Raw genomic sequence first — 15,573 nt, forward strand, 5'->3', positions numbered from 1 at the left:
CCTGGGTAACGTGGTGAAACCATGTCTCCACATAATGCCAAAACTTAGCTAGGTGTCGTGGCATGTGCCTGTAGTCACAGTTACTCAGGGAGTGGGAGAAGTGTGGGGGTGGGGGGTGCTGAGGTGGAAGGATTACTTGAGCCAGGACGTGGAGGCTGTAGCGAGCCAAGGAGATTGCGCCACTGCACTCCAGCCTGGGTGACAGAGCGAGACCTTGTCTCAACAAATACATAAATATAAGTAAAATTAAGGTACATGGAATAGAAGTTTGTACAACTTTTGAAATGGATTTTCATTTGTATTAACAGCTATTATTAGAATCTTAAAGGCATAGATAATAGTGTTAAATTAAATTATACTTTTAATTTTGACTAGGTGCATATAAAAAGAATGATCTGAATTTTCTTATGTTTAAAATGAGGAGGCTGGACTAGATAATTTCTATGGTCTCTTTCAACATTAAAATTCTGTGATTCCCTGATTCTGTGAATTGAATAAGCAACCTTAGAGCCTGAAAGCTAGCATATAAGCAGCTTATATTTTCCTAATCCCTTGACTACATTTGCATCGGAAGGCCTGCTTTCAAAAAGGGTGTTTAGGTGTGGTTCTCTAGTATCTTAGCATTCTTATTTTCACTATCACTGAAGATCGCCAGATGTATTTTCTAAACCAAAAGTGCAGATGTGAGCAAATTTTATTTTTGTATATAGGAAAAGGGAAAACATAACATCCAAGCTATGGTTGAAATATATAAAATTAGAGCTTTTCTCTTGCCTTTATTTTAATTGATTTAAAAAAATAGAATAGAAGATGGTTGGTAGGAGAATCTGATTAAATAAACTAGGAAATAAATTGGGTTATTGCTATTTTGGTAAGGTGGGAATTTCTATCACTATTGTTTTAATTTAGTGTAATATCTACAAGGGTGATATTTATAAACAATACCTGAAATGCTAGTAATACTAGAAATGATCCAGAGGTAGCTTTTGCAAAAGTATATGTAAGATCTAATTAACCTAAAAGATCTTTACCAAATATTATTTAAATAGTGGGCTGTCATGGCCGATTCAAATATGAATAAGCATCCCAAGCCAGACTCCTTGGTGGAAAGACAGGCTTATGTACCCATGAAGCCACCAGCCGGAGAGCCCTAGAGACCCGCCGTGTGTTTGTTTTTCAGTTTACTCTGATAGAGGTACTATCAGCTCTTAGCTCTTTAAGGCTCTAGACTGCCCAAATTCAAAATTATTTTTTCAAGCCCAGAGAGGGATTTTATAGAAGCCCCAGAAATTTCAGGGCCTCTGCAAGTACTGTTTGAAGAACTTTTGACAAGTCTTGTTGGTGGGAGTCCTTCCAGGGATTTCCTAGCCACACTGTCTTCATTGAACGATGGCTCCCCAGAATCTGCTCATAGGATCATAACCAGTGTTCAGGAACTGGACTCTGTCAGAAGAGGAGCTCTGAGGATGTATGCATATCTCCCATGATGAGGGATTTACTAGTCTTATAGACGTCCTCTCCCACTTCCATAAACACAATCACTTCTGAGGAAGCCAGTTTGTGTCCCAATGTAACCCAACTGTATTTTATAAAGTAATTTTGCATAAATCTACATACTTGGTGACTGAAAACTTGTAATGTGGAATATAGCGCAACTTTACTTAGGGTCTTTATACCAAATCAACAGAATTTTAATCTTTTTGTTTTAATATGTAAAAATTGGAAGAGAAATATAAAAGAGTCGGTTCAAATATTAATTCAAGCACTGGCTGAAATTTGTGTCAGCAAAGTAATAAGGCATTTGTTTGTTTCATAGAAGAAACTTGACAATTCTGGAGGATATTCAGCATGTTTACAATAACATTGTTCCTGACATTTTTTTCCTCCTTGTTTATTGGTTCCTGGACTAAGTATCAAATCTTTGGACACTGTTCTTTTCTTTCTTGGCTTGAAAGTGAGCGGGAATGGGGGTGAAAGGTAACTTTTATGGCTGATGAGGTAAGAGGAAGATCACAAAATCATTCTTGTAAGGCTTCTCTCATTTCTTAACTGAAGTACATGTCTTCCCTTTTGAAGTACAGACCATTGGCTAATGTGTGAATTAATAAAAAATTCTTGTGGAAAGTTGACTACATAAAATTACATCTAGTATTTCAGTTGCCACATTGATAAAAGATTATTTGAAGGTGAGTCAAGATTCCTCATAAGAGGCATTGCTAAATTCATGAGTCAAATAATTCTCACCTATATTTTATTGTATTTGGGGGAGTCAAGTGTGTGTGTATGAGAAATGGTGGGGACAGTAAAAGATTTGATATATTCAGAATCATGTGATGGAACACACACACAGGAGCTATGAACCAAGGTGTGATTAATTTAGATCAGAAGCCATATATTCCAGATGGTCTGATGAAAAATCCAATTAAGTATAAAATGAAAACTTGCTCAAAAAGGCAATAAATTTTCTGTTTTAATTTAATTATTTATTGTGAAAGATAAATAGTTGACAGAATGTTGACCTGTTTTTTTCTCCTTTCTTGTTTTATAATGTCATATTTTCCTGACATATGTGTTTCTCTATAAAATTTAAATAATTGCACTAAATTAAATCCTGCCAGTTTTGGGAGAAAAATCTAGTAGGGTTCTTTTTCTAAGGTGGTGATTATAACAGTTATGCATATTCAATGAATATTCAATTCTGCTTTTCAAAATAACCTATTAAGTTTTAAAGAGTAATTACACTAGCTATATTCACTAGTAAACATTTCAGTATCAGCTCGTGTTCTTAGAAATGGTCTGGAAATTATGATGGCTTATTAGACATGATTCAGTCAGTAATAGAATGCTATTATTAAGAAATTAATGGAATTAAAATTTTAAAATGGGAATTTAGAAATTAAGATCCACAAAATAATCCTTATTAGGAATTTTAATCTTTGTTTCCCAGTAAGACAGATCTGGAAAACATTGGGAGGGTTTTAAGGTAGAGTTGAGATGATTAAATGGCTCAAGAAATTAGGTAAAAGATCGGAATTATTTAAGAACGAAATTAATAGACTATTTATTTGGTTTCCCGATGGTAGCAGGTACTTTAAAAAATAAGTTTCTTTTTTAGGCATTTAATTTATCCCACAGATAAATTGGAGGATTGCAGATGAGGTCCTACTACCTTCTTTCATTATTGACCCACTTAGTTTCCTTGCAAATGAGTCAATACTTCCAGTCTTGTCCCCAGACCTGACAAATGGTTGGTTCAGGAGCTTCTTTCCCCTGTGGCATAGGCCTATCCTCTTATGGCCTGCATTTTCTATGTAGCCCTGCCTTTTGGTATTTACTTCGCCTGGGTTAACTACTACCCTACTATTCCAATTCCCTGTTTTTTTCACACAAGCTTCCCAGCACTTTGACAGGCCTATACTGTGGGCACTCTCTTTCATCTCATATTCCCCCCTGAAGACCTAGTTGATTCTTCTCATCTTTACCATCTCTGAACCTTGAATGTATGACTATAATTACCCTCTTGTCAAATATTTGCTTATACTTCTTTCTCTCCTACTAAACTATGGATTTGGGGAAAGAAGGAAACATACAAATTCATTTTTGTATGCCCAATATGTCCTTAGCATATAGTAGGTGCTCCATAGGTAGAGCTGAATAAATGAGTGAATTAATGAATTAACTTCTAAACCATTAATGCCTGCCTACTCACCGAGCTTTACAATTGCTTTCTGGATAGTTTCACACTTCTCCAGCCTCCATCAGTATCATACCTGCTTCCTGATTTTTTCATTGCTTTAATTTTCTTATTAGTTTGTTTAATTTCATTTTTGTTCTCTTGTACATAACTTGTAAGCCAAAAGTCTTGTGGGACATATGGGGCATGAAAGAATACCAAAAGAACAAATACATGAACAATGAAGGTGTTAATTTCGTGTTTAGCTCCCGAATTCTTTTCTGAATTTCATACCCATATTTCTAGTTTGTGAATCACTTTTGAGTTTCATTTTTGGTTTTGGTTGTCACAAGTAGTCCCCATCACTTTAAGAGTCCTTCAGGGGATCTGTTTTACTACCATCAAAACACTGAAATACCCTTGCCATGTAATTCTCCTACTTAACGTTGTGTGTTGGTTTCGTTGGCTTCATCCACAAGCGCATACTCTGCCTGGTCTTCAAAACCTAGACCTGCTCTACTGCGATCTATTCACCCTTCGTTCCCACACTCTTCAATGTGACCCCACACGTGCATCTCGCCCTCCACAGACCCTTTGCTTGCTCCTGCTTGCAAGCCTGCTCTGTTCCTCTCAGGGAATACACACCCCTCATCTCTTCAACATTGTGATTTCGCCTGTGCTTGAAGACTTACTGCTTCCAGGATTCCCGTTTTGGCTATTGCAGCTCACACTGAAATTTCTTGACCCTGAACTTCTACTTTACTTAGAGTTAGTTCCATGTGATTTATTGCTTAATTGTTTTCTGGTTTCTTTGTGTTCATAACATATAAAATGTTATATGTTTGTTTTATTTCAGCAAATTATTGTAAGCTCCTAGTAGAGATAAGACCATAAACTTCTATATCTTTCCCAACTGCAATCAAGAGCCTGTTCCAATCACATTCACATAATAGTTATCCAATAAATAGTTGGTGGTAATTATAGTATTTTTCCAACCTTTGTCTCTTCTGGAAACTGCCTTCCACCACTACCTTTCCATTTTCTATAACACTTGAAAAAATGCTTTGCTTTATTTACCAAATTCAAAAAGATCTACTTTTTACCATTATTTAATCACCATGGTACTATTTTTTCCCCTTTGTATTTCTCCTCTCACTCTTTTCTTTGATGTCTCTTAGAAATTACTCCTTCCCAGAGATAATCCTTTCTGGCCTCTCAGAATAATTTATTTTCCTTGCTTTCCACTCCTTCCCAGCAAACTGTCCTCTCTGGGATTGCTTTTCTTGTATTAATACCTATTCATCAATTATAGGTTATTATTTTTACTGTTTCCTGGTGTCAAAGTCCAGGATGGCTTTGTCACCTCTGTGACTTACCTAATGCCTCCATATCATTCTTGTGCCTCATCTAGAACCAAAAACAACTTTTCCATTTTTTTTACTTTATGAGCTCCTTTAGATATGAAAATCTAAACATTTAGATAAACATCATCAAGTAGGTCTTAGAGCAGAGTTAGTTCTAGCTTTTTTAGAGGTTTTGGTTGGACCAAAATCAGATATCAAATCTAGAAATTGTGTAATTTCTTTCCTATAGATTCTCAGATTGCCTGTTAATTTTAATGAGATTTACAGTATGTAATCTACAGAATACTTCACTGATGGAGATTATTTAAGAATTAGTGATTTGTGTCCTTACTGGGCTTATTCAGTTAAAAAGCCACATATCAGCTTGAAGAACCTCTTGCACACTATGATTCAGCTGATGGTTAAAATCGTGATTCTTGATTTCAGAATCTCTTCACATTTGTGGCAGCTGGCCCTAGAAGATGCTGAAAACTTTTTAATTCTCCATAGCTTCCTATATAGACTTCGGAGATTAACATACCTTGCTTGGAGTTGCTTCTGTGTACAGTGTTTGAACAGTCTACCTAAGAGCCAATGAGGAAAGCAATCAAGCACAGCATGGTGGGAGCACCTCTGGAAGATGATGTCCTTATTCAGTATAGTGACTCCAGTAAGATTGACTGTGAGGTAGCTTCATGAATAGAATGAGGAAGGAAAACATCTACTGTATGGTTGGAGTATTATTTAACTTAAATCTTATGAAAACTTTGTCAGGTACTTTTTAAAAGAAACCTCACTTTTGCCTATAAGGAAACTGAGGCACAGACAGGTTAAGTGATTGGATATGCCTTTTTTCTTCTTCTACTGCCATAAACTCACAGGGCCACCAAAGATTCCCCAGGAGAGTAGCAGGCAGTCTTGCAAGCCAAGAAGATAAAAAGTACCCTCCAAGCTCCCTCAAATCTCTGGTATCTCATTAGAAAAAATCATAATTCTTATTTGAGCAATGGGTGCATTACAGATTGGATTACAATGATTGGGATTGCTGGGTCAAATGGTAACTCTACTTTTAACTTTTTGGGGAAATGCTAGGCTGTTTTTCAATATGGCTGTACCATTTTACATTCTCATCAGCAGTATATTAGGGTCCTGATTCCTCCACAGTCTTGTCAACACTTGCTATTATCTGACCTTTTGTGTAGCCATCCTAATGAGTATAAAGTAGTATCTCTGTGGTTTTAAATTGCATTTCTCTGATGGCTAAGAGCTCCAACATCTTTTTATGTGCTTGCTAGTTATTTATCAATCTTCTTGGTAGAAATGTCTACTCTGAAATTTCACCCACTTATAATTGTGTTGTCTTTATTATTAAACTTTGAGTGCTCTTTGTATATTCTAGATTTGCATGTCTTCTCATGTAAATGATTTACAAATAGTTTTGCCCATTCAGTGAGTTGTCTTTTTACTTTCTTGATAAGGCCCTTTGAAGCCCAAAAGTGTTTAATTTAGATGAAAAGTCCAATTTGTCTATTTTTAAAATTTTTGGGATTTGGTGTCATATCTAAGAAAACATTGCCAAATCCCCAGCCATGAAGATTTATCTCTGTGTTTTAGTCTAAGAGATTTATAAGTTTTAACTCTTTTGCTTTTATTTTGATCCATTTGGAGTTAGCTTTTGTATATGGTGTGAGGTTGGAGTCCAAATTCATTCTTTTGGATGTGGTCCCAGTACCATTTGTTGAAAAGATAATTATTTCTCCATTTAATGACCTTGGCACCCTGTTGAAAATCAATTGGCCATAGGTAGATGCATTTATTTCTAGACTCTCAATTATATTCCATCGATCTGTATGTCTATCTTTATGCCAGTACCACAATGTCTTTATTACAATTGCTTTGTAGTAAATTTTGAAATTGGAAAGTGTGAGGCCTCCAACTGTGTTCTTCTTTTTCAAAATTGTTTTAGTATTCTGGGTTTCTTGAGTTCCCACATGAATTTTAAAATTGGCTTGTCAATTTCTGAAAAGAAGCCAGCTAGGATTCTGATATAGATTGCAATGAATCTCTAGATCAACTTGGGGTATATTGCCCTCTTAGCAATATTATGTCTTCTGATCTGTGAACCTGAGATGTCTTTCTGCTTTTTTTTAGATATTCTTTCATTTTATTCAACAATATTTTGTTCTTTTCAGAGTATAAGTTTTGCAGTTCTTTTGTTAAATTTGCTTGTAAATATTTTACTATTTTTGATGCAAATGCAAATGTAATTTTCTTAATTTCTTTTTTTGATTGTTTATTACAAGTGTATAGAAATGCAATTGATTTTTATATATTGGTCTTGTATCTTGCAACCTTGCTGAACTTGCCTCTTAGTTCTAATTGTTTTTTAGTGGATTCCTTAGGATTTTCTTTATACACTCTCTTTCATTTTATAATCTTACTTTACATAAGTAGAACTGTCTTGACATAAACTCCTTGAAGCATGTGACAGTCATTTGCTTTAAGGTTTTGATGTCAGGGTCTCCTGGAGTTCTGAATCAAAAGAGCTTCTTTGGAAATACAGTCGCCTTTTACCTCCCAGCTGCGAAAAGCCAAAAAAACCCAAACTACGCTGATCCTCCTGTGTTGACCTGAGGTCATTCTGTGCCTGTCAAACCAAATAACACATTCAATCTTTTGTATATTTTGAAGACTCAGAAACCCAGAAATTTTTAGAACCTCTTTCTCACTCTAATTAAAACCTACTGCTCTGTCAATGGGAAAGAATGAGTCCAGACATTCTAAAAACCATACAAATGTGTTTACATTTTAGTGGGGGCTTCCTGCATCTTTAACCTCTTTAAATTGACATAGGTAAGATCTTGTGTAATAACACATTTGCAAATATGCAGATTCATTTTCAAATGAATATAATCTGATTTAGAGAATATTAACTGACTATCATAGTAGACTATGGATAATACTCTAATAATTAATTACAGGTTAACATTTTTAAAACTCAAAGACTATGCTTTAAGCCACGTTATGCTCTACTTCAGCCTAATACAAGGGAGAAATTTGGAGGGGCCCCTCCTAGCTTTCTAGTCTCATTACTCCCAAATTAGAAATATTACCAGCCTAACACTAACTCTAGGGTCTAAAATGAAGTTATTTTGGCAGCCTTAGAGTTTTCTTGTCATTGTTAACAGAAGATTGGCCTTTGTGCAGGTTAAATAATCAAATCTTAGAGGAAATTGACTTGCTTTTAAATTATCTACAAATATTAGCCCTTAAAAGATTATGTAGCAGTATATATTATCTGTTAACCAATCCATGTGCAGCTGATGGACTTTGTGATTCAGTGGATAATAAGTATTAGTTTTTGCTGCTTTGATCTTATGTATATCAATACAGACAAAAATACGATGGAGAGAGAGATAGACAGAGAGAGAGATAGAGAGAGAGAGACAGAGAAGAAAAAGAAAGTGTTGAAAAAGCTTAAAAGTCCAACATTTCAAAGCTAATCATTTTGTTGAATTGTTGCTATCACCTTGATACTTGATATATTCTGTTAGTGATTTTATCATATGGGTATTTAGAAGCTCATTTCATGTAACTACTTCCAGCTTACTCATCCCATTTACTTTTGCATACATTTATTACTTATATACCATTTTGACCCAGATAGCAAGGAAATGTGAAAACATTTACAAATGTTGAGCTTTTGTAGTAAAACAACAACAACAACAACAACAACAAACCAAAAGAGCAGGGAGTGCTGCTCCCAAATGGACAAAGGAAATTATAAATTAGTTTATGAGAACTGATTTTCAGACCAAACAGTGCAGTATAGTAGAGCTATAAGCACGAATGAACAGAAGAAACATAATCATGTATCACATCACCCAGCAAATATACTCTGCTAGAAAACTGGTGAGATCTCAGCTTTGACTGCCACAGAGAGCAGCCCATCCGCTGCAGTCAGGAAAGAATTGTGTAATTATCTGTGATTAAGTCTTCCTTTCACCTTGGTGATTGCAAGAATTATCAGTGGGGGAGAAATATCTTATCCCAGTTTTACTCTAGACTCAGGCTCTTTAATCATATTGTTGAGTGACTCCTGAGTATAAACTCTAGCTTTTGAACACTGTGGGTCATTTTTAATGTTTTGATTTGTTTTCATCATTGCTTGCCATTTCAGTATGTGTCATGTTTGAGTCTGCCAAGAAGCAGCTTTTCCACTTAGCAAACAGAATTGTGAAAAAAATATACACGGTCCACTTTCTAGGGAGTCTTGTAGCAGCTAGTGATCAAATTAGAGTATTTTTTCACTTAATTTCTGATGTTAATTCCCACAATTAAGATAAATGTAGCTTGTGGAATGTCATTAAAGTCTTACAACATGTCTCCCAGTTTCTTCTAGGGTATCCCTGAAAAGTTGAAATAACAGGAATATGTCAAAGCTATAAGTATTTAATTTGAAATTTTGGAAAACTATGGCTTAAGATAGTGCATATGTTTTCCATATGAATATGCAAATTATCCTATTCATGAAAGGCTCTGTTCTATATCATATTTTACATGTACACTAATCTGAATGTATATGTATATACCTTGATGAATTTTTTTTTTTTTTTTTTTGAGACAGAGTCTCTCTGTTGCCCAGGCTGCAGTTCAGTGGCACGATCTCAGCTCACTGCAACCTCTGCCTCCTGGGTTCAAGCGATCCTCCTGCCTCAGACCCCCAGTAGCTGGGATTACAGACATGCACCACCATGCCTGGCTGATTTCTGTATTTTTAGTAGAGATGGGGTTTCACCATTTTGGCCAGTCTGGTCTCAAACTCCTGACCTCAGATGATCCACCCGCCTTGTCCTCCCAAAGTGCTAGGATTACAGGCATGAGCCACTGCACCCAGCCTGATGAATTCTTGTTATAACAATTTAACTTATTTTAAACCTGACATCTTAAGTAATGCATCACTTTGTTTATATAAAATATATTTGGTATATTTCCTGATATATTAGTCCATTTTCATGCTGCTGATAAAGACATACCCAAGACTGGGAAGAAAAAGAGGTTTAATTGGACTTACAGTTCCACATGGCTGGGGAGGCCTCAGAATCTTGGCGGGAGGTGAAAGGGACTACTTAGATGGTGGCAGCAAGAAAATATGAGGAAGAAGCAAAAGCAGAAACCCCAATAAACCCATTAGATCTCATGAGACTTATTAACTATTATGAGAATAGCATGGCGAAGACCAACTCCCATGATTCCATTACCTCCCCCTGGGTCCCTCCCACAACACGTGGGAATTCTGCGAGATACAATTCAAGTTGAGATTTGGGTGGGGACACAGCCAAACCTTATCGTTCCACCTCTGGCCCCTCCAAATCTCATGTCCTCACATTTCAAAACCAATCATGCCTTCCCAACAGTTCCCCAAAGTCTTAACTCATTTCAGCATTAACCCAAAAGTCCACAGTCCAAAGTCTCATTTGAGACAAGGCAAGTCCCTTCTGCCTAGGAACCTGTAAAAATCAAAAGCAAACTAGTTACTTCCAAGATACAATGGGGATACAGGTATTGGGTAAATACAACCATTCCAAATGGGAGAAATCGGCCAAAAACAAAGAGGTTACAGGGCCTGTGCAAGTCCAAAATCCAGTAGGGCCGTCACATTTTTTTTTTTTTTTTTTTTTTGAGACAGAGTCTTGCTCTGTCGCCCAGGCTGGAGTGCAGTGGCGCAATCTCAGCTCACTGCAAGCTCCGCCTCCTGGGTTCACGCCATTCTCCTGCCTCAGCCTCTCTGAGTAGCTGGGACTACAGGCGCCCGCCACCACGCCCGGCTAATTTTTTGTATTTTTAGTAGAGACGGGGTTTCACCGTGGTCTCGATCTCCTGACCTCGTGATCCGCCCGCCTCGGCCTCCCAAAGTGCTGGGATTACAAGCGTGAGCCACCGTGCCCGGCCGGCAGTCACATTTTAAAGCTCCAAAATGATCTCCTTTGACTCCAGGTCTCACATCCAGGTCACGCTGATGCAAGAGGTAGGTTCTTATGGTCTTGGGCAGCTCAGCCCCTGTGGCTTTGCAGGGTACAGCCTCCCTCCTGGCTGCTTTCATAGGCTAGTATTGAGTGTCTGCAGCTTTTCCAGGCACACAGTGCAAGCTGTCAGTGGATCTACCATTCTGGATTCTGGAAGATGGTGGTCCTCTTTTCACAGTTCCACTAGGGAGTGCCCCTGTAGGGACTCTGTCTGGGGGCTCCAACCCCACATTTCCCTTCTGCACTGCCCTAGCAGAGGTTCTCCATGAGGGCCCTGCCCCTGCAGCAGACTTCTGCCTGGGCATCTGGGTATTTCCATACATCTTATGAAATCTAGGCAGAGGTTCCCCAACCTCAATTCTTGACTTCTGTGCACCTACAGGCTCAACGCCACATGGAAGCTGCCAAGATTTGGGGCTTCCACCCTCTGAAGCCATAGCCCAAGCTGTACACTGGCCACATTCAGCCATGGTTTGAGTGGCTGGGGAACAGGGTACCAATTCCCCAAGCCGTATACAGCACGGGGACCCTGGGCCTGGCCCATGAAACCACTTTTTCCTCCTGGGCCTCCAGGCCTATGATGGGAGCAGCTGCTGTGAAGGTCTCTGACGTGGCCTGAAGACATTTTATCCATGGTCTTGGGGATTAACGTTAGGCTCCTTGCTACTTATGCAAATTTCTGCAGCTGGCTTGAATTTCTCCCCAGAAAATGGGTTTTCCTTTTCTATTGCATAGTCAGGCTGCAATTTTTCAAAACTTTTTTGCTCTGCTTCCCTTATAAAACTGAATGCCTTTAACAGAACTCAAGTCACCTCTTGAATGCTTTAGTGCTTAGAAATTTCTTCCACCATATACCGTAAATCATCTTTTTCAAGTTCAAAGTTCCACAAATCTCTAGGCAGGGGCAAAATGCCACCAGTCTCTTTGCTAAACATAACAAGAGTCACCTTCGTTCCAGTCCCCAAGTCCCTCATCTTCGTCTTAGACCAACTCAGCCTGGATCTTATTGTCAATATCGTTATCAGCATTCTGAGCAAAGCCATTCAACAAGCCTCTAGGAAGTTCCAAACTTTCCCACATTTTCCTCTCTTCTTCTGAGCCCTCCAAACTGTTCTAACCTCTGTGTGTTACCCAGTTCCAACATTGCTTCCACATTTTCGGGTATCTTTTCTGCAACACCCCACTCTACTGGTACCAATTTACTGTATTAGTTCATTTTCACACTGCTGTTAAAGGCATACCTGAGACTGAAAAGAAAAAGAGGTTTAATTGGACTTACATTTCCACATGGCTGGGGAGGCCTCAGAATCTTGGTGAGAGGTGAAAAGCACTTCTTACATGGCAGCGGCAAGAGAAAATGAGGAAGAAGCAAAAGCAGAAAACCCCTGATAAACCCGTCAGATCTTTTGAGACTTGTTAACTATCATGAGAATAGCACAGGGAAGACCGGCCCCCATTATTCAATTACCTTCCCCTGGGTCCCTTCCACAACACATGGGAATTCTGGGAGATACAATTAAAGTTGAGATTTGGGTGGGGGCACAGCCAAATCATATCACTTGGCATTTTATTTACTGTTTTCAATTAGAGAAAAATAAAACATTTTCTCATGGATAGGTAACATTTAGCAACATGTTCCAAATCTGTGCTCTAATTACAACTTTGATAATTGTCCTATCAATTTAGCTGCTTTGATGAGGCTACTTCTGGAACTTATTAACAGGCTTCTTGTCAAACTACAAAAAAGATGCTTATTTTCCAGGAGAGCAACTATCCGGTAAATCTAAAAATACATCAAATTGTTCAGGTACAAGTATCCAGGAGCAGAGATAGAACACAACCTTGTTCTATGCTACTAAAATAGGCATTTTCTCTCATCGAAGGCTGTGCATTCCCTGTCTAACTCTAAAGGTTGTACTGTGATTAAAAACTCAGGAAGAACTTTTGTTATTCACATCAGAGATAAAAAGTGGCTTTACGATACCCTCTGGGTAGGAGCTTACATAGCTGGGCCAATTAAATCATGTTGAGAGAGAGCAACTAAGCAAACGTGCCTATTTGATTTGCTTGATTTCCCATGTTTGCTGTGATCAGTGGCTTTCTCTTTTGTCTGTTCCTTGGATTCCTGATTTGGCTTTCCTTCTAGGCATTAGATTTTATCTTTGGAGGCATCCTTCTATGACCATTCATTTTTGGACCAAGCCTGGATTTACAATTCTGTTACTGGCCCAGACTTCATTTCTATCCAATTTCATTCCACTGTGCTATAGTTTACAACATATAATTTGACTTATAAATAATTCCTGACTATGGATTTAAAGACTGAAAATAGATCAATAGAAACTTTGAAAATGTTAACATCTTCATTGCTTTTCTCAGTGTAGAAATGGACAATGTTTAGCTTAAAAATCTGCATGTTTTTAATGAGATACGGAGTTGAAAGACTTATTCCTGGAATTTATTGCTCAGGAGAAAGCCTGTTGCTATCTGCCACACCTTGGTTTACTTTGTGCAAAATGAGCTTCTTTTTAAGTAATGAGCTCTTTCCATGTTCAGCTTAAATTGCTGTCTTAGGCACCTCATCAGGGCTCCCTGCTCTGCCTCATTCCCCCTTTTGCTCACTTGCAGTCTTCGACATAATCCTGGGAGGCAATTGGCATCGTATATACTTTGCTTTGTAATCTCCTGCTTTGATTCTGACTGGATACCCAGTCTGCTCACTTTGCTTCTATCTTAAACAGGTTGACACATACCAGAAACTTAGTATTAAGTTATGTGTGTTGTAAGTTAATTGAGATTCCTCTTCTTGATTAAAATAGACGTCTTTAGAACAGTGTTTTCCAAACTATTCCACAAAACAAATTTATGTACAGATGTCCCTGCCTTAATAATAGAAGGTTGATACATGGGAAGGACAGAAGTTTGGACATTTAACTTATCACGTTTGGTATAGATTGGGTGTTAATTATAAGAGATTAAAAATATACTCAATTCTATAGTGTAAATGTCTCACTATATCATTAGGTTTTTGAGGTGAGCAAGGTAATGTTCACACTAAACAATTATGATTTAGGAAGGCTTAAATAGTTGTTGTTTAGAACAGAATTTAAGTAATTTTTTTCCTTTTCTCATTATGCTGAAATAAAATAATTATTGCTGAATAAAATAACACTGCACATTATCTTAACAGATTAATTCTTTTAATCTTCATCTTAAAGTAAACTCCTCTGGTTAAATCTTCCTTTTTTTCATCTGAATTACAAGAAACCCAATGGTAATGTTTCTTGCAGTATGTTTTATAAAAATTTTATTTGGAAAGTTTGAAAAATTCCTACACATAATTGAAAAGGATAAGTTGGGCACAGTGGTGCCTGCCTGTAGTCCCAGCTACTCAGGAAGCTGAGGCAAGGAGGATTGCTGGAGGCAAGGAAGTTGAGGACAGAGTGTGCTATGATGATGCCTGTGAATAGCCACTGCACTCCTGCCTGGACAATTTAGCAAGACTCCATCTTTTTTGAAAAGAAAGAAAAAGAAATGGCATTGGGGATAACAGAATTTAATCAAAGTAGTAAAATGATCATTCTATGGGTATCAAACAAATAAATGAAAATTGTATACTTCAAACAAGTGAATTAAATAATTGATATTCTGATATAAAGTCCGATTTAACAAGAGTTCCTACATGAAAAGTTCTATAAGTAGGTCTGAACTGATTTACTACTAATAAGAGAATTCTCTTTGTAACAGGCCAGCACCTACTGAAGCCTTTCTTTCTTTTAATACTGCAAACATGTTTGCTGTTTAAAATCGGGAAACCAGCTACCCATGAAATCATGCTGCCATTTTTTCCTCATTAGCCCTTTGGTCTGGTCTTCCTTGGAAAAGTTGATGTTCCTCAGTACATAGACTAACAGTGTAGTTGGAGAAGCAGAGTTTTACTCAATTAATTATATTTCTTTGCCCTGCTGTGGTTGGCTGGTCACACTTGTTACTTAAGAAGAATGGCAATTTTGCCTTAAGGTAGGAGTATCTCAGGAAATGCAGGAAACTAAGGCAACACAACTAATATTCCAGCTGTAGTAACAAGTCCAAGGGTTCTACCTCTCAGGGAAAACTATTGGCACACTGCCTTCTTTACACTTGCAGCCCTTTCAGGCCTCAGGCAAGTGTTATTCTGAGGTGAAGGAGGCTGTTGTTCAAGGTGACGTAATTTCTCTGTCTGCCTTTCTCCATGTTGCTTTGAGCCAAGTCTATTGTGAGATAAAATGCCTGTTTCAGGCAGCAGCCATCTCTCCAAAGCTTTGTAGCAGAGTTAGCTTTATTTAATGTGCTGTTGGGAAGGATAGGGGGAAAAAAGAGACCTAGCTTCTCTTAACAAGAACTTGAAGTGCCATTTGTTTAACAAATCTTATTGAATACATACTATGTAACTGGCCCTGTGACCCTTATGCTTTTAAAATTTATTAGGAAGGGAGACATTGTGAGAGCTGGGAGGGAGATCTTTTTCTTAGAGTGTATTGTTGTATTTGAG

At 37.7% G+C, this 15,573-nt stretch overlaps 1 protein-coding gene across 5 annotated transcripts in view; it reads left to right on the plus strand.

The window, feature by feature from the left end:
* The window catches only part of VCAN (versican), a 109,711-nt gene that overhangs the window by 23,684 nt on the left and 70,454 nt on the right, over positions 1-15,573 (plus strand). The window lies entirely within an intron of this gene.

The sequence above is a fragment of the Symphalangus syndactylus genome, chromosome 11, assembly GCF_028878055.3.
Source record: "Symphalangus syndactylus isolate Jambi chromosome 11, NHGRI_mSymSyn1-v2.1_pri, whole genome shotgun sequence".
Lineage (NCBI taxonomy): Eukaryota > Metazoa > Chordata > Mammalia > Primates > Hylobatidae > Symphalangus > Symphalangus syndactylus.